Source organism: Haliotis rufescens, unplaced genomic scaffold (genome assembly GCF_023055435.1).
Source record: "Haliotis rufescens isolate VD_foot unplaced genomic scaffold, xgHalRufe1.0.p SCAF_5, whole genome shotgun sequence".
Taxonomy (NCBI): domain Eukaryota; kingdom Metazoa; phylum Mollusca; class Gastropoda; order Lepetellida; family Haliotidae; genus Haliotis; species Haliotis rufescens.
In genome coordinates this window covers 48,252,103-48,273,947 of record NW_025964223.1, presented here as the reverse complement: position 1 = coordinate 48,273,947, position 21,845 = coordinate 48,252,103, and the positions used below count along the sequence as shown (strand labels likewise).

General features: G+C 39.3%; 1 protein-coding gene across 1 annotated transcript in view; it reads left to right on the top strand.

Annotated features, from left to right (window-relative positions):
- The window catches only part of LOC124137117 (E3 ubiquitin-protein ligase rnf213-alpha-like), a 389,816-nt gene that overhangs the window by 123,176 nt on the left and 244,795 nt on the right, over positions 1-21,845 (top strand). The window lies entirely within an intron of this gene.

Sequence of the window (21,845 nt, the reverse complement as noted above, 5' to 3'; positions counted from 1 at the left end):
CAAATCGCGCCCCCTATCCTCTCAACTTCGTCCAGTCAAGATTCTATCAGGGATCAGTCTATCCCAGTCGTAACCACCACAACAAATGTCGAATGGACCTCGAATACTTCATCTACTTCGACCTCTAGACAAAACAGGAGTCAGAAACTATCGTGATCTACTATACATGATCAACGTCACTTCATCAGTAGCCATTCCACAGAGTTGCATTCTAAGGGTTGACATCTTGCGAAGGGTCGACATCGAACTCTCAAGATTGACCCTTCAAGGATAAACATTATACAGGTCGACATATAGAGTCTCACTCAGAGGGTCGACTTTCTCAGGAGAGGTCAACATCGCACCGTTACTCTCAAGATCAAGCCTCACCTAGTAGACATTCTACTGACTGTACTGCTTCTAAGAAGAATATCCCTCGGACTCTTCAGGTCGCCAATCCTTGGATCGATCCTTTGATGATAGACTTAGTTGTTTAAGTTCTACAGAACAGTGTCAACTTGTGTACATTTATACTCAACTGACTTGGATTATCAATGTCATCGATCTTGACATTACGATTACAGGGAGAGCGAATGGAATTGGCATCCACTGACAGTCCATCGATAGCAGCCTATGCAATACTACCCATACCCTCCTCTGTACGATATGGAGATCAGAGATATCTCCCTACCCTGAATACTCTTTGATGCGGGATCACTATAGGTACGCCCTACATCCCCATCAAGCTCAAGATCGACATTGACATGGAGTAGACATTCTTCTCATTTATGTTCCGATTCACTGGTTGACACGCATCCAAACTAAGCACCAAACAAGTCACACTCTCTGGTCAGGTCGCATCCTCCCTAGACTCATGCAAGGAACCCTACTACCAGCGATGTTACGCCTATGACTAGTCCCTTACTGACTTCTTGGGATCATCGAGACACAGTTTTCGGTATCACAGATTGGATCTCTATTGGAGCCTATATCGGCAGCCTCACATCCGCATACAGGACAGACAATAACATCTTATACTGGCACTTCTATCTTGACACCGGCACAGACGACTCCGGCAACTTCAGTCATAACCACAATAGAGGAAACATTTACTCTACAGGATACTACCCCAGGGAACCAGACTTCATCTCTGTCATCCACGGGCAGTTATACCCAGGTCAAACCCTCTATGATTCTTTCTTCCCTACACTTAACCTTCCTTGCAGCTCATCCGATGAGGATTTACTTTGAGGTTTCACAATGACACCGAACTCGGCCTCTCCTATCACACTTCCACCAGCTGCTATTATGACGGACCTTCCAAGAAGTTTGACTAAGCCTTAATAGCCTTCTATCGCCAGAAGGATAAGCTGTCTACACCACAACTCAACATTGCCAACAGGGACGCATGGCATTTCTACCATGTCTACCATGGCCTCCTCCCCATAAATGGAAAGCCTCTGAGGGATACTGTCAAGGCAGATCTATCACCTCTCCTACTTCTGCTACCTCCATGCCAAGTTGCAGTATATCTTCAGCATCTTTGCTCCACTAGGAACCTTAAGGTTTGTACCTTATCCACATATTTAGTAGCTTTAAATTCGGTCATGGCTACCACAACAAGCATAGAGACTGCTTTAGTCCCAGAATTACAAGCTCTTCCAAACTTTATAAACTCGCCGACCAGTCGTTCAGATTTCGTTCACCCAAATGGTGGATGTTATACTCCACCAATTGATGTCAGCAGAATACAACCCACTAGAACAGAAGGACTTCGAGCAGATTACTCTCAAAATGGTCTTCCTTCCAGCTACTGCTGCGAGGGTGAGCGAGGTACACGCCTTGTATGTAAACAGGATTCAATTTGAGAGGAACAGCCATGAGAAAGTCCATTTGGGCTTGTGATGGGATTTCATATCCCGCAGTGTGATAGATAGTTTTGACATTTCATAAAATGAGATACCAAACAATTGAATTCTTCACCAATACGAGCGTTGGGGAATTTTGTTTGTAGAGCTTATCAACTGGAGCCCCCTTCTGGATTGGTTAAAAAGTTGTGTTTGAATAGGTTACCCTACTTCAAAACTACATGGTCGTTTCTCTTCTTTCCTCTCTTCTTCTGTCCCATGGCACCTAACCCTGCGCTAAATGCATGGAGTGAGTAAGAATAAGTTTTTACAGTTTTTAAATTTTACATTAAATTGTATACCGTATTCGACGTAATAAGCGCCCCGCTCTAATAAGCGCCCACTGCGATATTTTCTAATATATTGGCTAGCGTACAATCCCAATTAGCACCCCTTCCGATTGATCAATGTACACAGGACTTATTTATTCGTGTATAATACGCATGTTATATGCATTCATAGTTATGGGAAATTACATTCTGGAAAAAATATATCTGTCGTATATAAACATTTCAGGCTGTTGGCATAAACCACGAAATTTACGATCTTTCAACTCTGTTGTTTTTCACCAAAATAATATTCTAATAAGAGCCCCCTATTTCTAACTTTGAGAGCGCCCTGGGCGCTTATTATGTCGAATACGGTATTTATAAATACTTAACCTATCTCACGAACTATGCCTGCCCATTCAACCCGCATTACAGTTACACAGCCTGTCAAGAAAGAGAATGATGAGGCAGAGTAGGTCAAGTGATAAGCACCCGTAAGGAAAGCTGCGGGAGATTCAGGTGCATGTCCTTATTGGCAAGGTGGTCGCTATAGTGATGCTCAGGGTGTTTGGGTGAATGAAGCCTAGAGGCTGGAAACTTTGTTTGGGGACGTTTCCACACAAGGATAAAAAAAAGAAGGATGAAATGCAGAGAGTGATATAGGATAAGTATTTATAAATATGCAGTTTACAGTAAAATTTACAATTTTTTACTCTCCTTTTTAAGAACGTTTTTAATTTGAATAAAATGTTCTATTTTTGAAGGAAAGTGAAACAAAATACATCCATATTCTTGTCGTTACTGCAATGAAACATTTGACGCGTTTTCTTCAGTCATAGTTAATTTTTTAATGCACACAAATATGAAATACTAATGATAATAACAACGCGTGTGGTCTGACGTTGATTAATGAATAATTTGCATACTCATAAATGCAAGGGGCAGACGTATGGTTCTCAGTAGGAAGTGACAACTTGGAGACGATGGCTTGCGGTATATACAGTTTTACTTTATACATGTAGATATATACATACAAAAGACACTATGTGCCAAGTCAGCACATAGTGGTTGTGGTTGTTGTCTAGGTGCCCCGGAGCACCCAGCCTAACCCTAGCTAGGCCAAGGGTAAGACCTTTCTTTTTTCTCTTCTTCAATCTCTCTGGACCAAGGCTTATATAGCCAAGGTCACCTGACATTTAGTAAGTAATAAATATAAATGTAAACAGTAAATCATCAGTGACATACTTGCACATCCTGTTCAGGATGGCAGACGGTCGATGTACACAAAAATGGGGATTAACAAATAGGATTAGCATCTAATAAATAACAGCAATTAAGTGTTTCAAGGCATATAGATGTCATGGCTCCAGGGTAATGAGCCTTTGCAATCAAATGTTCTTCAGACAATGGATGTCGTAAATCAGTCGCTATGACAACTTCCCTCCGTCACGTGAAGCTTGGACCCCAAGCTTACATGAGTCCAAATTGATATGTGTGAACTTTTTCACCAATGAAAACAACCATGCAAATGTGATCAAAATCAGTTATGAAATCCTTATGCAACAAATATATTTCTGCAATGACGGTGTGAAAGTGATCATACAGCCAATTTGAATTAGTGCCAGTTTGAAAACTAACCAAGTAATCTTTATAATGTGCAATTTCACTACAAGGTAATTACTGCTTTGCACAGATTCAATAAATAAAACATGGAGGTTCTTTGAATTCAGGAGTCTGGCTTGTCGGTGCGACTCAGTACCGAATGAAGATAATGAGTAATGTCATAAAAAGTACAAATTAAACATCTCAGCAAATATTTCGCATAAAGAAATTTGAAACCAGGAGTCTAACTTTACCGCGCGACTCAAACAGTGCTTGTGGGTACTATTGCCCTTTTAAGTACAATGGGTGCTCTTCCCGTGCCTTTGACGGAGCTTGCCCAGATATTGTGGGTGCGATGCCCAAGAAAAAAAAATCCTTAATTCCAACATCAAAACTCTGAAATGCTGAATACTGCTGTGCTGTTAATTACTTAATACTGACATACAATATGGACTGCACAGATCCTACTGCTACCATGGCTACCAAAAGTCTGATCTTGAGCCCCATTGAGCATCTGTGGGATGGTCTTGGTTGATGTGTCAAAGATGTGCCAGAGCCTCAAAATCTGGATGACCTGTTCCAAGAACTACCATCATGAACCTCATACTGATCGTGTCCAGATGTTGTTGCCAGGCAGTTGAGGGTCAAGCTGTTCTAACAATCAATATTGTGACACCTCAGTATCATTGTAGTCTGAGTTGTTCTCTTTGGTGGTAAACTGATTTTCTCTTCAAATACATGCTTTAATCACAAAGTTCAAAGTACAGTGTTAATATCAAAACATTTAACATAGAAATAGCAATTTGATTGAATAATACTGTATTTTGGACATTGAAACAAATAATGGAGACAATCTTCACAGTGATGGCTGCAACTATATGAAGTAGATTCGTCATCCTTATCGCTGCATCCACTTCTATGTTTACAGTGTATAATCTGATTAAATCTTGCATCATACAACTTAAAGGTTTTATGAACATATGTGATTATCTACTCATCATAAAATTGTTAAAATGCACTCTTTCAGTGCACTGGGCATTATCATCCATAACATTTCTGTCAATTACAGCAGAGGGAAGGATTTTCTGTAATATTCTGTTCTACATATTGGAATTGGCGTGAATTTTCAGTCTAGTACTGTAAGCAGATTTGACAAGTTTACCATTGGACCTGCTTTGGTTATGCTCTTATTAAAATGTGTTTGGCCAGCTGACTGCAAAGCAAGTCTAAGGTGCTTATGGGAAGTAACTGTTTTGATGCGCAGATGATTCATGAACAGCTCTGAATAGCTCATGAATATGTTTTATATATCCCTTTTTCAAGAAGACAGAATCAGTTGTTTTCATTGGACTGAAGGGAGCAAGGGTGGCCCAGTCATCTAAGGCGCCACTATTCACTGTGCAGAGTTGCATCCCTTAGGCATGCCAGAAACCTATGATTGTGGGTTCGAATCCCGGTTCTCCCAGATTATGTTTCTAGGTTTGTCAGCACCATACCTGTGCTCGTGGGTTTCTCCGAAGTGGTAAACATCTGAGACCGCGATCACTTCGGGCTTTCCTCCCACATTAAGGTGACACGCCGTGATATAACTGGAATACTGTTAAAAGCGGCGTTGAACCCAACTCACTCACTCACTCACTCACTCACTAATTTGACTGAAATTTACCTTCCTGGCTTTAGTTCACTTTCATGTCATATCTAAATCACTGTTGTTAACTGACTGATGGTTATCTTTTATAGCATATATCTCTTTGAAAACACAAATCCTGGCTAAAATTAAGCATGAATAAAGAAAGCTCTCAACCTGGATGACAGGGAATGGACAAATTACAAATGGTAGCATTAATAACTTATAAGACACATTTTTTTATAAACAAACTAATGAAGACGACAAGAAATGCTTCAATTCTATAAAGCATAACTTTCTTGAATACAACAGTCAACTGCAAAGTGTGAACTTTTTCTATTCATGATTCTCAGACTCAGTCAATGACCATTTGTTCCATTTGTTTGCTTTTTTTTTGTTTCTTGGCTTCTCTTTACGATGACTACACCTTTTTAAATATAACACCATTGTCTTTGTCACTGATGGGCCTGGACAGGGCCTATCTTATTGGGTACAAGTATCCAGAATGAACACTGTTGAGGAAAATTTTCTTTGCATGAATGATGATTGTTTAACTTCAATGTTCTTTACAGTTTAAAGTTTAATGAGTACAACATTAAGATCGCATAAAACAGATCATGGTCACTCTTTCCTTACATGATGGCTTAAGATTTCACCATGTAGAACATTCAGCTCACTTTTAATGCACTGTTGGATTTTCTGTTGGTAACTTCAACACCTCAACTATACTCTGCAAAAGCCTGCAACAGATCTACAATCAGAAATCTGTATGCACAGAACTTAATTCTAAAATCAGTAAAAAACCTCACAAGATCAATGAAAATTAACAAATGATATTGAAATACACAGGATTACATCCACAATCATAAAACGCTATACAATGGATCAAATACGTGGCATCAGCAATAAATAACAGGCCCTATTATGAATGTCTGTGCATTCACGAATGTCCAGGTTTAGTTACTGTCAAATGTCTTGAGTGAGGAATGTGCTCTGATCTTGAATCCAGGAAACAGTGTTGGAAACAGGCAGAAAAGTTGTATTCTGATAGGTATTCTGTCCCCTCTGGGCTAGTCACAAATCAAGTCATAGATGGATGCCTCAAAATGCCCTCGTCTTTCATGGCAGAGCTAGTCTTCTGGAAACTGCAACATCATATCATCTCAAATCATTGAAACTCTAAACAAGCTCCTCACTGTGGAGCTCTTTATGCTGGGTGCGTAATGATGGTGTCAAGCACTGGGATGGAGTTTGAACTGAAAACAACCTCAACTAAGGGAGTTAACTCCATTCTACTTGCTGTAGAGGCCACTTCCCAAACTAGATATTGTAAGAGTGCCTCAATCAAATTGCTGCCACTTTTATTCATCCGGGGGAAAGAACTTACGATGTTGTATTCTGCTATATAACAGTGTGAACGAAGTTGAATATTCGTACATGTGTATATATGTGTCATAGCGACTGATTTACGACATCCATTGTCTGAAGAACATTTGATTGCAAAGGCTCATTACCCTGGAGCCATGACATCTATATGCCTTGAAACACTTAATTGCTGTTATTTATTAGATGCTAATCCTATTTGTTAATCCCCATTTTTGTGTACATCGACCGTCTGCCATCCTGAACAGGATGTGCAAGTATGTCACTGATGATTTACTGTTTACATTTATATTTATTACTTACTAAATGTCAGGTGACCTTGGCTATATAAGCCTTGGTCCAGAAAGGAGAAAAAAAGGTCTTACCCTTAGCCTAGCTAGGGTTAGGCTGGGTGCTCCGGGGCACCAAGACAACAAGCACTACCACTATGTGCTGACTTGGCACATAGTGTCATTTGTATGTATCTATCTACATGTATAAAGTAAAACTGTATATACTGCAAGCCATCGTCTCCAAGTTGTCACTTCCTACTGAGAACCATACGTCGGCCTCTTGCATATACGAGTATGCAAATTGTTCATTAATCAACGTCAGACCGACACGCGTTGATAATTTGGTGGAGAAGCATCGTTTTCGGAACCACAGAGTCCAGGAACTAACTACGACCAGCTACAAGAACCCATTGGAGGACATGTCCAACTGTGATCATCTAATATCATGGAACTGTTCTGGGTGAACAATACCTTCCAAATGACGTGCTGGTTTTCTTGGGGAATTATTCAGCAAAGAGCCAGAGTCACAGGAGACTAATCACAATTTTATTTACAAGAACAATTAACAATTTACAATATCTTAGATAATAACTTAGGGTGCCACAGAGAGTCGGTACACACTCTGGGCTGTGGGAGAGAGGTCTGCTTGGTAAGAGAGTCAAACCCCTTCTCTGCTCTAAAACCTTACTTACTTACTTACTTAGGAGATTTAACGTGCGCTTTCCGACTGATGCGTATTTCGCACACGGGCCCGGCCAGGCCATTTAATGTGTTTCCGAAAGGGGCGAAGGTGGTCTGTGCAACCCAAGAGGGGGGTTTTAGGGGTTGCTTATATAGAAATTGGGAATTTTGAGATTTGGAATAGATGCGACGGGATTGGGGAGGAGAACTAAGGGAGCTGGGTATGGTGGATGTTTGTTTGTTTATGTGATTTTGATTTGGTAGGTTATTGTGTTTTTAGATGCGTTTTATTAGTTCCGTTTTTATTAAGAATACGCCTAAGGCCTTGAAGTTTTCTAGTTTATTTTGTGGGTTTAGTATTGCTTCTAGAGTTAGAGCCTTGTTTAGATTGAGGGTGGTTTGTAATGCGGTTCGATGTGTTAGGTAGTGTGTGCAGTGGATGAGTGCGTGTTCTGGGGTTTCTGGTTGTTTGCAGTGTGGGCAGTTACCTGTAGTGTGTTTTTTAAATTTTTTTAGGTGGTTATTTAGGTTGGTGTGTCCTGTTTGGAGTTTAGTGATTACTCTGTCGATTTTTTTCGATGGATGGAGAATTTTGGGTTTGGTTAGTGGTTTGCTGAGCACTTTTTTGATTTGGCTATTTGAGTTTAGATATAGGTTATGCCATTTTTTTGTGAGTTTTTGCTTGTTTACACTTTTAATTTCTGATTTTGAGATGGGTAAGTTTAAGCTTATTTCTGGGATTTTGAGGGATAGTTTAGCTGCTTTATCGGCGTTTTCGTTACCGTATATTCCTACGTGGGCGGGTATCCACAAGAAGGTTATTTGTTTGCCTGCCTTAGTTAGGTCGTTGGAGCTTTTAAGTATTTGATTTATTAATTTAGGTCGGTTTTGGGTATTTTTGTTTTGGAGGGCTTGCAGTCCACTTAGGGAGTCGGTAAGTATCAGGATATTTTTGTGTTTTTTGGATTCTTGATTATGGAGGGCTGAGGCCATGCCCATTAGTTCTGCCGTGAATATTGATTGGTTGTTTGGGAGTCGGAAGGATTGTGTGGTTTTAGTTGGTTGTGTGGTATGGACTCCGAGACCTGTGTGTTTGGAGGTCTGATCTGAGGATCCGTCCGTGTAAATGTGACACCAATTTGGCCAATTTTCGTGTATGTATGCTAGTGTGGTAGATTTAGCTATGTTTGGGTCGGTTTGTTTATTTATTTGGCTAGCTAGTGTTGTGTCTATTTTGGGTATTTTAAGTTTAGGGGTGAAGATATTTGATTGTTTGCAGTTTTGTTTAAGATTTTTAATTTGGTGTTCATTTAGGTAGTTTGTTATTCTTTGGGATATTTGGGTAAGTAAGGGGTGTTTACGAGCTAGAGCTTGGTTTTTGGGGCTGATGTTTTGGTTTATTAAGTTTTGGATGAGAGGGTTTGATTGGGACGCGGCCCAGAAATTTAAGCTTAGCTGTGCTCTAAAACCTGCCTACAGTATGTATTTAACAAAAATTTAAACAATAAAATGGAATGTGATTGGATGATACACGATTGGTTGTGTCCTAAGCTAAATGGATGGCTAGACAGAGGGGAATACTAAATCCTGTTTATCCTGTTGGACTGGCACTAATCTTGTTGACATATTTACTGGATGCTTTGAAAGAGATTAGGGTGTCACTATAGATGAGCTTGTGTGGGGGCTAATCCTTAATGCCCTATAGACGAGCTTGTATGGGGGCTAATCCTTAATGCACTATAGACGAGCTTGTATGGGGGCTAATCCTTAATGCACTATAGACGAGCTTGTATGGGGGCTAATCCTTAATGAGTCTTAATTGAAGTAATGTTATTCTAATATACCCCGGTAGGTGATGACAGATATACTTAAATAAATATCCTTTGTCTGGGAGATGGGATCTTGATACCTTAGGCTAGCATTTATCTAAAAGCTTCAAATCAATTAAACTATGTAGATGTAACTCTTGTCTTATTGAATAGTATGTCTAGAAGACGCGCTCCCATTTCCTTAGGCTAGCAACCATCTAAAAAGCTTTAACTGAAACTACTAAATGGTCTGGCCAGGCCCGTGTGCGAAATACGCTGCAGTCGGAAAGCGCACGTTAAATCTTCTATATCAGTCAGTCACTACTGATATTTTATATATGCATTTTACCTAATGATAATTATTACTTGCTAAACTATAATTATATGAAAGGATGTATAAATATTACGCCATGATAACTCATAAAAGCACTTGATGTAGATCTAATTATTATGAGATAACTTAGTATAAATGTTATCCCATGATAACTTCCCCTCCGTCTGAAAAGGTTTGGACCCCAAACGTGTAAAAATAAAAATAATTAAGGCTTAGATGGACAATGTATAAAGTTAAACTGGTAGTAGTGAATAATAATTATTATAGAGTCTCTTTGATATAAGGAAACATAATATAAAAATGCTGTCATCAGGGGTTCTGGATGTGGAGCTGGCTTGTCTTGGCACTCTGTACTGGTGGTTTTATGGGTGATGTAGGAGGCCTTGAGTTCCACATCCTGGATTGGGGTTGTAAGGTAGTAGGCTGTGTCCATGGAGGTTTTACATGGAAACAAAGAAAAGAGAGTTAGCATGTTCAAATAATATGTCATATATAAATACTTCCTTAGTTTGTCTGTAATAACTAGAAAATAAAACAAATATGATAATTATGATGTAAAAGATCAATACATAATTATTATTAAACGGTGTCATGACCAGGAAGAATGTATTGGCGGCAAATTACAAAAGTTTATCATGAAAAAAATAGTGATATCCTTCTACTTTTGGATACAATCATTAGACGCATTATATATACATATATGTGCATGTGCATATAACAAGTGCATTGATTTGTTACATTAATACTGTATACAAAAGGTGTATATCATTGTTAGTTTTCGTAACTATTTGGTTTGCCTTTTCTTTGTTTTGGTTCATTTCGGTTGTTAAGTTTGCTTTATTTGAGTTTGGTTTGTTTCGCTTTGATTTTCCTTCGGTTCAATGCGATAGGGTTTGGTTTATTTTGCTTCGGTACGGTTTGGGTTCGATTCGCAGTATGGTTTGCTCCGCTTCGGTACGGTTTGGGTTTGATTCGCAGTATGGTTTGCTTTGCTTCGGTACGGTTTGGGTTCGATTCCCAGTATGGTTTGGTTTGCTTCGGTACGGTTTGGTTCGCTTCGGTACGGTTTGGGTTCGCTTCGGTACGGTTTGGGTTCGATTCCCCGTATGGTTTGGTTTGTGTCATTTCACTTCGCTTTTGAGATTGGTTGATCAGGTCAATACTCAAAATTTGTTGTGATACAAATAACTCAGATGATCAGGCTGATGCCATTTGTTCTCAACTGGCGACCCATAGTGAAAGACTGGACACAAGAAAACATAACAAGATACAGCTAATAGCTGTTTCGTGTTTTGCACCGTTTATTCAGGAGATTTTGTATTTTGATTAAGAATATGTTCAATTGGCAGCTGTCGATATATATGGCGAGTTGATCCTGGTATGGTTCCGTGTGACTACGGTCTGTGTGTGAAATACGGTAGGAAAAGGTGTTGATGTTTCCAAAGTCTTTATGTGGAAAAATAACCCTTTTGGATTTATAATATGGTGTTTCCTCTGGATCATATCGAGGATTATCTTCTAGACAGGACCAATTACGGAGATCCTGACAGCTATCATCAAGGTAGCGCTGTATGAGGTGGGGAGGAACACTTTCAAAATAACATGTGAATTGATCAGGATTATCTTTATATAAGACCTTGACAAAGCAGTCTCCTTGAATAATTTCAATGCCCATAACTCTTTCTATTTTATGTTCTACTCTTCGTAGGCGTTTTGGAATAAACGGATATGGTTTGACGTCTAATTCTATGCATGGCTTGGTTTTGTCTTGCTCGACATTTCCTGACATTGTATTCCCTGACAGAACATTGACTGATTTATTGTCTGATTCCTTTTGGTCGAAAAACTTATGATTCTTCAGTGGACGTTTTCGTCGTTTTCCTGACATACTTCTTTTGAGGTGAAATTCTCTCCGAATGGAGTCTGGAATGCTGCTGCCATACTCCCATGTGTTTCCTCTTTCTGGGTCCTTCCATTTTACTCTGTAGTAGATTTTGACATTTGCTCTCTTGGAACTAACAATTGAGTGGATGTCCTCTGGATTGAAGACGTGAGGGATATCCTTGGTTTGATTACCTGATGTTGGACTTGGAGGTTGTACCTGGCTGTCGTCGGGTTGTTTTCTGGATTTGGGCTGGTGATGCTTACTATTCACGCCTCTTTTCCCTTTGTTTACCTTTTCATTTACCTTGGTTGGAGCACTAGGACCTGGTGTGGCATGATTTTCCTTCATTGTTGCCGTGGGACTGGTAGGTTTTTCTGTTGTACTTGAAGCAGGGTTTTTCTTCTTTGTTGGGGTCTTTTGCTTCTGACTCTTGTTGCTGGAAGTACCTGCCTTTGTTTTGGAATTGACCTTCTTACCTTTCTGTTGTGGAGGTGATTGATCAGTAGCCTGGTAAGTTGAACTTGTTGATGGGGAATTGTTGCTGTCAAACTGAGTATCATTGACTGGTTCCTCGTTGTCATCCATGACTCCTGAATCTATGTCACTGGGGTTATTGAGGTATGGTTCTGGAGGATACTGTCGACGATCAGCAGGATCAAAATATGGCTTCAGACGGTTGGCATGGACCAGTGGTTCGTGTATTTTGTCGTCAGAACTTCGGCGCAGTTTGTAGGTATAATTTGGACCTGTATGGATGATATAATAGCTACCATACCACTTTTTGGTTAATTTGTTGGAAAGGCCCTTTTCAACTTTTTGACAGTAAAGCCAAACTCTTTGACCTGGGGCGAATTCTGGTTCTTTAGCCTTTCTATTATATTGTTCTGAATACACCTCCTTAGCCCGAGCAGTGTTTTCAGCTGCGATTGTTCTAGTGATTTCAAGCTCCTCAAGCAAATTGGAAAGATAACTTTTGTTATTGTGGCCTAAATTTTCTTTTGGAATTAATGCTACATCTTGTGGAGCTCTCATTTCCCGGCCGAAAAGCATAATATATGGGGATTTTTGAGTTGATGAATTTGGAGCCATCCGATAGGCCATCATGATGCCAGGAATGAAACGGGGCCAATCATTTTGAGACTTGTTACAGTAGGCTCTTAGTGATTGATTGATATAAGAGTTGAGCCTTTCTACACAGCTGTTAGTTTGAGGATGGTATGGGCTGGTATGGGTAAATTTAATTGCCAAAAGTTCACAAATTGCTTTGATAAGTTTGGACATGAAGTTCTGTCCTCTGTCTGAAATTAAGGTCCTTGGAGCGCCATACCGACAAAATATTTCTCTGACGAGAACATCTGCTACTTCTTTGGCTTCTTGGGTCCGAAGTGGAAAGGCTTCACACCATCTAGATGATGCATCTGTGATGACCAAAATGTATTTGTACTTATCTGGTGTTGTTGGCAGGGGACCGAGAATGTCAACGTGCCATCGGGTGAAGACCTCTTCTACAGGTAGTGGACGAAGTGGTGCCTTCTTGCCATGGTAGTGCCTCTTGGTCTGTTGACATACCTCACATGTCTGGACATAAGTAGCAATATCGCTGTACATTTTGGGCCAGTAGTACTTAGGTCTCATGGTGTTGTGCATCCTTTCTTTCCCATGGTGGCAACCGCCAAACTCTGAGTCATGATAGGATTGCAGGACTTTATTTCTGAGGGTTCTTGGGACTGCCAGCTGTTTAATGAACTTGTCTGCGTGGCCTTTCTGTCTTTGTGGAACGAATCGGTATAGGATGCCTTCATCAATTTCAAAAGTATTGGCTTCGATAAGAATCTTTTGACGATCCTTTTCATTTTGTGGAAGGACATCATCCTCTTTGTAGTCAAAGATTTGGATGAAATCTGGACAAATCCTTTGTAGGTGACGTAAATTTGGATGTTCTTTTATACTTACTTCAACCAATGTGTCTTGGGTAACATCAGCATTTGTAGCATGTAAGGCTGCAACAACATTAACTGGTACTGACTGATAATCCTCTTCATATTCAAAGGTGACTGACCAATGTGTTGTCTGAGTGTCTGATTCTAAGTGATTGACAATAGGTGTGCAAATATCCTCAGTCTGAGTTGTCTGTGTGACCTGTGTGGATGAATGGGTGTTTGGCAAGATTGTATTGCTAGTTGATTTGCTTTGCTGAGTTGAAGTTACTGAGAAGACTGTTTTCTCAGCATCTTCTTCTGTCTGATCATTACAGTTAATATTTTCCTCATATTCCCTACGTGAGAGAGCATCGGCATTCCCATTGGCTTTGCCGCTGCGGTGAACAATGTCAAAAGTGTAGGTAGAAAGTTCCAAAGACCATCGTCCTAACCTACCTGTGGCATCCTTGATGGATTTCAGCCACTTCAATGCTATATGATCAGTGTAGACTGTGAATTTGGAATTTGCAAGGTATGGACGAAAGGATCTAATGGCTTCAACTAGAGCTAAGCCTTCCTTTTCTGCAATGCTCCAGTTCTTTTCGCTGCCATGAAGAGCTCTACCACCAAAAGCTATTGGATGTTCATTATTCTTCTCGTCTTTTTGACTCAAAACAAAACCTATGCTCATATCACTGGCATCAGTAGCGAGAAGAAATTCTTTGTCAAAATTTGGATAAACCAGAACATGTGTATTGCTCATAGCATGTTTGAGTGTGTTGAATGCCTGATCACACTCAAGTGACCATTGGAACTTTGGTTTCTTTCCTACTTCTGCCTCTGAATGCTTCTTTAGCAAGGCATTCAGTGGAAGCGCTATGTGAGCGTAATTTTTCACATACTTCCTGTAGAAGTTTGTGAGGCCTAAGAAGGAGCGAATCTGCTTTTGTGACTTGGGCACTGGAAAGGTTCTAATTGCTTCAATCTTTTTGTCATCAACTTGAACACCTCCACATGATAAAACATGACCCAGAAAAGATACTTTGTCCGTTGCAAAATTGCATTTGGATGGCTTTAGTGTTAATTTTGCCTGTTTCAGATAGTAAAATACTTGCTCCAAATGTTGAAGATGCTCTTCAAAGTTTTTGCTGTGAATTATCAAATCATCAATGTAGATTAGCGCAACCTTAAAAAGCAATTTTTGTAGCACTTTGCTCATGAGCTGTTGAAAACAAAGTGGAGAATTTGTCAAACCTTGGGGCAATCGTTTGAATTGATAAAGGCCTTGATGGGTGACGAAAGCAGTTTTATGCTTTGAATCTTCATGTAATGGCACTTGGAAGAAGCCATTAGCAAGGTCTAAAGTTGAGAAGATCTTAGCTTGTGCATTGGCGATGTTATCAACAACATCATCAAAAACAGGAAGAGGCCATGACATTGGTAAAGTGACAGAATTCAACTTTCTGTAGTCACAAACAAATCTATATGAGCCATCACGTTTCTTAACAAGGATAATGGGAGCTGAATACATAGAAGTTGACTCCTCGATCAAATCATACTTCAGAAAATCATCTATAAGTTCTTCAGTGACTTTTTGGAGATGAGGAGATTGACGATAAGGTCTACTCTTAACGGGTGGGTGGTTGCCAGTGTCAATGATATGTTGGTGCAGGTCAGTCTTACCTAAATCTGCAAGACTTGTTGAAAACATATTTCTATTTTGTCCCAAAAATCTAAGTAGTCTGTGTCGTTGGTCTGGAGTCAGTTGTGTATTGGTCAAATCAAATCCTAACTCCTGTGCAATTTTGACATAATCCCTGGTGTCATTGTCTCTCTTCTCATTGTCAGTGTTAACGGTACTGATGAATGGTTGGTCAGAGCCGATTTCAAAAACAGAGTCTTTGTCAATGTAACTAAATTTGCCTACAACTGTACCCTTGTCAAGAACCTTTTCTTCTTGGGAGGGATTCATAAGCCTAAATGTAGCAGTCTTGCTTTTTGATTTAGAAAGAGTTCTACCGCCTGCTACTTCAGAATGAGCAGTGAGGGAAGCAATGGGTTCAATGAGGATGAGGGAATCCTCTTTGACCTCTGATAGTCTAACCTTGAAATGAATTTCACTCTGAGGGGGGATGTAAATCTGACCTATTGTTTTTGCTAATCCACTAATCTCTTGCACTGAATTGGCTATGAAATTGATATATTGCCTATCTGGGGTGCTGTTGTTAAGTATCAAGGAATGACAGCTATAATCTAAGACTGCATCATTGTCATCAAGGAAGTTCTCACCTAGTATCACTGCCTTCGGCAGTGTAGGCAGTACATAGAATCTTTGAGAAAATTCCTGATCCTCAATGACAAAATCTAACACAACTGAACCTAACACTTTATGCAATTCGCCGCCAACACCTTTTACCTGTGGAAAGGGTGAGTTTCTAAGAGTAAGGTTTTCAAAAGCTGTGCTCAGAAAAGCAGACGAAATACAACAAATGGATGCCCCTGTGTCTACTAAACAATTTGTTGTTGTGCCAAATTTTGCCTGAATTACACTTTTGGCAAGGGGCGTAACTAAAGACACTGTTGGAATTTCACTTTCAAAGTTACTTTCCATACCAGACTCCATATTTGCCATGACACCTATTAGTATGTACCGTACTAAATTAAAGGATGACAAGAAATCAACAATGTATTACTTACAATATTTGAAGACTTTTTCTTCCTTTGTTGGTGTCTTTGGAGGAGTTGGTTGTCTTTAATCCAGTGTTGAGGTCAGAGGTTGATGCAGCTTGCTTGTTATTCCATCAGGAGTTGTCATAGCGACTGATTTACGACATCCATTGTCTGAAGAACATTTGATTGCAAAGGCTCATTACCCTGGAGCCATGACATCTATATGCCTTGAAACACTTAATTGCTGTTATTTATTAGATGCTAATCCTATTTGTTAATCCCCATTTTTGTGTACATCGACCGTCTGCCATCCTGAACAGGATGTGCAAGTATGTCACTGATGATTTACTGTTTACATTTATATTTATTACTTACTAAATGTCAGGTGACCTTGGCTATATAAGCCTTGGTCCAGAAAGGAGAAAAAAAGGTCTTACCCTTGGCCTAGCTAGGGTTAGGCTGGGTGCTCCGGGGCACCAAGACAACAAGCACTACCACTATGTGCTGACTTGGCACATAGTGTCATTTGTATGTATCTATCTACATGTATAAAGTAAAACTGTATATACTGCAAGCCATCGTCTCCAAGTTGTCACTTCCTACTGAGAACCATACGTCGGCCTCTTGCATATACGAGTATGCAAATTGTTCATTAATCAACGTCAGACCGACACGCGTTGATAATTTGGTGGAGCTATCGGGTATGACAGACTTCTTAGTCTGTCCTTTCCTGTACCTCTTTGCAGCATGGCATATGGTTCACAAAACTGTAGGAAGTGACAGTCTCTTATTAAAAGGATATACAACCTTGGGGGCCAATCACCAAGAACGAAGAAATGGCCTTTAACAAGATTGAAGAAAGAACAAGAACCTCTCCAATCAAGAACAAGTTCTCCGATCCCAAACCTTCCCTGCTCGAATATCTTAGCAACACTGCTAAGACTTCCCCTTCAAGATGTCGTTCCTGCACATGACCTAAGAAAAGAAGTATACACGCCTATCCCACAGAGATCTTCATGCAGACCCTGCACAATACAGAAACCGCCTCACGGGCACCTACAAGATGGACACTGTGTACAAGATATCTCATTGGGACTTACTAATTTGTGTTTACTTACATGGACTCAATCAAGGATATATATTGTGTGACTGTTGAAAAGTGCAACCAGGTATGTTTAATCAAAGCCAGTATATTAATGCCAAAATGTGTCTTTCCAAAATTCAGTTTTGTATGTGTGCAATATACTCCAAATTACATCTTTAGTCAAGCTAGATCTTTGAAGTTATTGTGTAGGGAATCTTTTAAATGTCTCCAGGCCACGCCAGACATATAGTTGCAGCTAGGGCCCAGACAAACCTAAGCTGTAGGGTTATCGAGTCACACCTCTAAGCTCGACTCGTAATTTCAAAAATCTAAACGACAAAATTTGTCATTTGTTACAAGTAATTAATGTGCACAGTTTGGTACAAAATTAAAATGTATTGTCTAGGACTTTGAATTCAGATTAGGGATATTCTTGAGTCAGCCACCCCCACACATATGTTTATTGTATGTCAGTATTAAGTAATTAACAGCACAGCAGTATTCAGCATTTCAGAGTTTTGATGTCGGAATTAAGGATTTTTTTCTTGGGCATCGCACCCACAATATCTGGGCAAGCTCCGTCAAAGACACGGGAAGAGCACCCATTGTACTTAAAAGGGCAATAGTACCCACAAGTACCGTTTGAGTCACACGGTATAGCTAGACTCCTGGTTTCAAATTTCTTTATGCGAAATATTTGCTGAGATGTTTAATTTGTACTTTTTATGACATTACTCATTATCATTATTCGGTACTGAGTCGCACCGCCAAGCCAGACTCCTGAATTCAAAGAACCTTCAGTGATATATTTATTGAATCTGTGCAAAGCAGTAATTACCTTGTAGTGAAATTGCACATTATAAAGATCACTTGGTTAGTTTTCAAACTGGCACTAATTCAAATTGGCTAGATGATCACTTTCATACCGTCATTGCATAGATATATTTGTTGCATAAGGATTTCATATAACTGATTTTGATCACATTTGCATGGTTGTTTTCATTGGTGAAAAAGTTCTCACATATCAATTTGGACTCATGTAAGCTTGGGGTCCAAGCTTCACGTGACGGAGGGAAGTTGTCATAGCGACTGATTTACGACATCCATTGTCTGAAGAACATTTGATTGCAAAGGCTCATTACCCTGGAGCCATGACATCTATATGCCTTGAAACACTTAATTGCTGTTATTTATTAGATGCTAATCCTATTTGTTAATCCCCATTTTTGTGTACATCGACCGTCTGCCATCCTGAACAGGATGTGCAAGTATGTCACTGATGATTTACTGTTTACATTTATATTTATTACTTACTAAATGTCAGGTGACCTTGGCTATATAAGCCTTGGTCCAGAAAGGAGAAAACAAAACAGGCCTAATTAAGCGCATCTAAAAACTAATTAATCTACCAATTCAAAATCCAATAAACATACAAACACCCACCTCACCCGGCTCCCTTAGTTCCCTCCTCCACCCACCTCGGCAATTATTCCAAATTTTAAAATTTCAAAAAATCGATATAAGCAACACCTGAAAGCCCCCTCTTGTGTTGCACACACCACTTTCACCCTTCTCGGAATACACTAAATGGTCTGGCCATGCCCGTGTGCGAAATACGCTGCAGTCGGAAAGCGCACGTTAAATCTTCTATATCAGTCAGTCAAGGAGAAAAAAAGGTCTTACCCTTAGCCTAGCTAGGGTTAGGCTGGGTGCTCCGGGGCACCAAGACAACAAGCACTACCACTATGTGCTGACTTGGCACATAGTGTCATTTGTATGTATCTATCTACATGTATAAAGTAAAACTGTATATACTGCAAGCCATCGTCTCCAAGTTGTCACTTCCTACTGAGAACCATACGTCGGCCTCTTGCATATACGAGTATGCAAATTGTTCATTAATCAACGTCAGACCGACACGCGTTGATATATGTATGAGTAGTGAGGTTCAACATATATATTTGAATTCATAGCAATAGGATGAATTTTTACCCTTATTTGAACTTTGCACTTACACCTTCAACTTAATTCTCTCAAAGTGTTGTTCCTTACACTGGACAGAAACCACTGGACCAATGAAGACACCACAATTTGATCAATAAGCTGATTTATTCAGTATGGCCCTATATTGCAAAACCTGTTTGTGACCATTACTCAGTCAGTTTTGTTTAATATGCAATGAGATTTAGTAGATGTAGTTAGAAGATGGGCTCAACGTATATGTTCCTTCTTTTGAATTACATAAGAAATACAAATACAAAAAACAAATATCAAATAATGATGATAATGAAAAGGTGAGTGTATCCTGTCCCACTGGGGTGGTACCCATCACAAACACATGCAAAGGCAAATCAATTGTTCACCTGGAAAAAAACCCACTGGAACATATGGTACAAGTCAAAAGACATGTAAGGAATTGCATTGGACATTATTTTTTTGTCACAATTTGTAAATGTCCTCCACATGCCTACCCTAAAACATTGAAAGGTTTACTGAGGCCTTGAATGTTGTAACCTTAACCAAACAATTTCTGAGCATGAGTTGTATGATGCTCGAGTATACCTCAAAAGTTGTGAAATGTAGACACTGAAGGATAGAGCTGCAGGAATATTGCTCGACATAAAGGGAATGTTGACTATTGGAAAGTTGAAGTCATCCCTCTTGTCATACAGTCTTGTGGAGAGTGTTTTCTCACTCTTAATCTTTATGCATAGATCTTAATATGAAACAGTCGAGGCAGTCACACTGGTCTCCTCCATTCCTATTTCAGGTGGGTAAATCAGTGGAAGGGAATTGCCTAATTGATTGTTATTGAACGGCATCAGATCATCAAATGACTTGAAGCTTAAGTTAAACTTCTTCCCTAAATTACCTTGTTTTGCCAACCTGTGCAAAAATTCTAATTTATATGCATAAAATGACAGATCAGCAAGAAGGGGAGCGCACTTGGTGCCAATGCTGATGCCTACTTCTTGCCTTAATGTCTTACCCCCGAATTTTACATAGATGCTATCAATTAGAAAGTCAAGCATTTCACTTATTGTTTTCTCAGTGAACCTCAGATGGCATTTGCTTTCATTTTTCACAAATGACCTGAACCCCTGAAGATGGATATGTAACTATTTCTATGATCACCACGTTTTGTAACAAAAGCCCCCATGGATCAAGGAATGAAGTTTTTCATTAAATGTGTCATGTGGGATAGTGGTGTACAAAGTAGAAAAATCAAATGTTTTGACAGTATTGAACTTTTTCTTTTCTGAGATTGTAAACTTGTAAATTTTGATATATTGTAAATTGTGTCCTTGATTTAAGCTTTACACTTTGACCATACTGAAAAGTCCTATTTTTTATTGCTATTACTCACTTTTTTTTACTTAAAATGTAATGATATTTGGAACATATGTCTTTAGTAGTGTGGCTCAACATATACTGACACTTCAAAATACTGAGGTTTGTTTAAAACCATAGACATACATCTTGTTTTCATTCCATTACAACAATAGGTTTATGTTATAATTTTATTTGTTGTATGCGACTGGTGACAATATTTCAAGTACATTGCATAAGCATACTAATATCTCAGGCATAATAAAATTTCTTATTACGTACAGTTGATAGTATTTATGCAGTCCGTAGTAAGAGTATTGATGATCATCAGATTTATTACGTATTTGTGTACATTTGTGTTTGTGTGAAGCGACATTGTGTAGTGACAATTCTGAGCATTCACACCACCATCTGTAGCTCGATCATAACATTAGTTCGTAAACTTTGTATCCCACCACCTCCCCAACTGTATCCACCAATTGATACTTCTTTTCTCTTCCTGTTATGTTACCAATATCATTTATATTTAAATGCTACAACTAATATTCATATGCAACATGATCAGATATGTTGTTGTTTTTTGGGGTGGTGGTTAAAGGTATTTTCGTATCACGGAATAATCATCCCCTCTGTAATTCAGGGGAATCCGCTGGTCATTGGTAGGTTGTGGGCTCGAAACCCCAACTAATTTTTTGCCTTCGTTTGACTTCAAGGCGACTCAGCATCTCACTAATGGGTGCGAAACCCTTTGATGCCCAAATTCAGAGCAAGGGCATGCAACTCTTACTCAATACCTTTAACCTTAGAACTCCCTAATGCCAAACGTGTAAGTAAAGAGTTCAAGTAACATGCTTTGTTTGTTGTCTTTGTTTGTAAATGTTCAGTTTGTTATATTTGACATATTGTTTTGACTGTGCTCTAAAATTCTCCTAAAATGCATTTTTGCCTCTGAAAATGTCTTCTCCTTTGAATTTGTCAGACTTTGACATACATGTTTCTCCTTATGATAACATAATATTTGCTCAGTTCAATAGATTTTAGTGTTACTTACTAGTATTTATGCAGAAATTATTTGAATACAAATGGTGACAACAA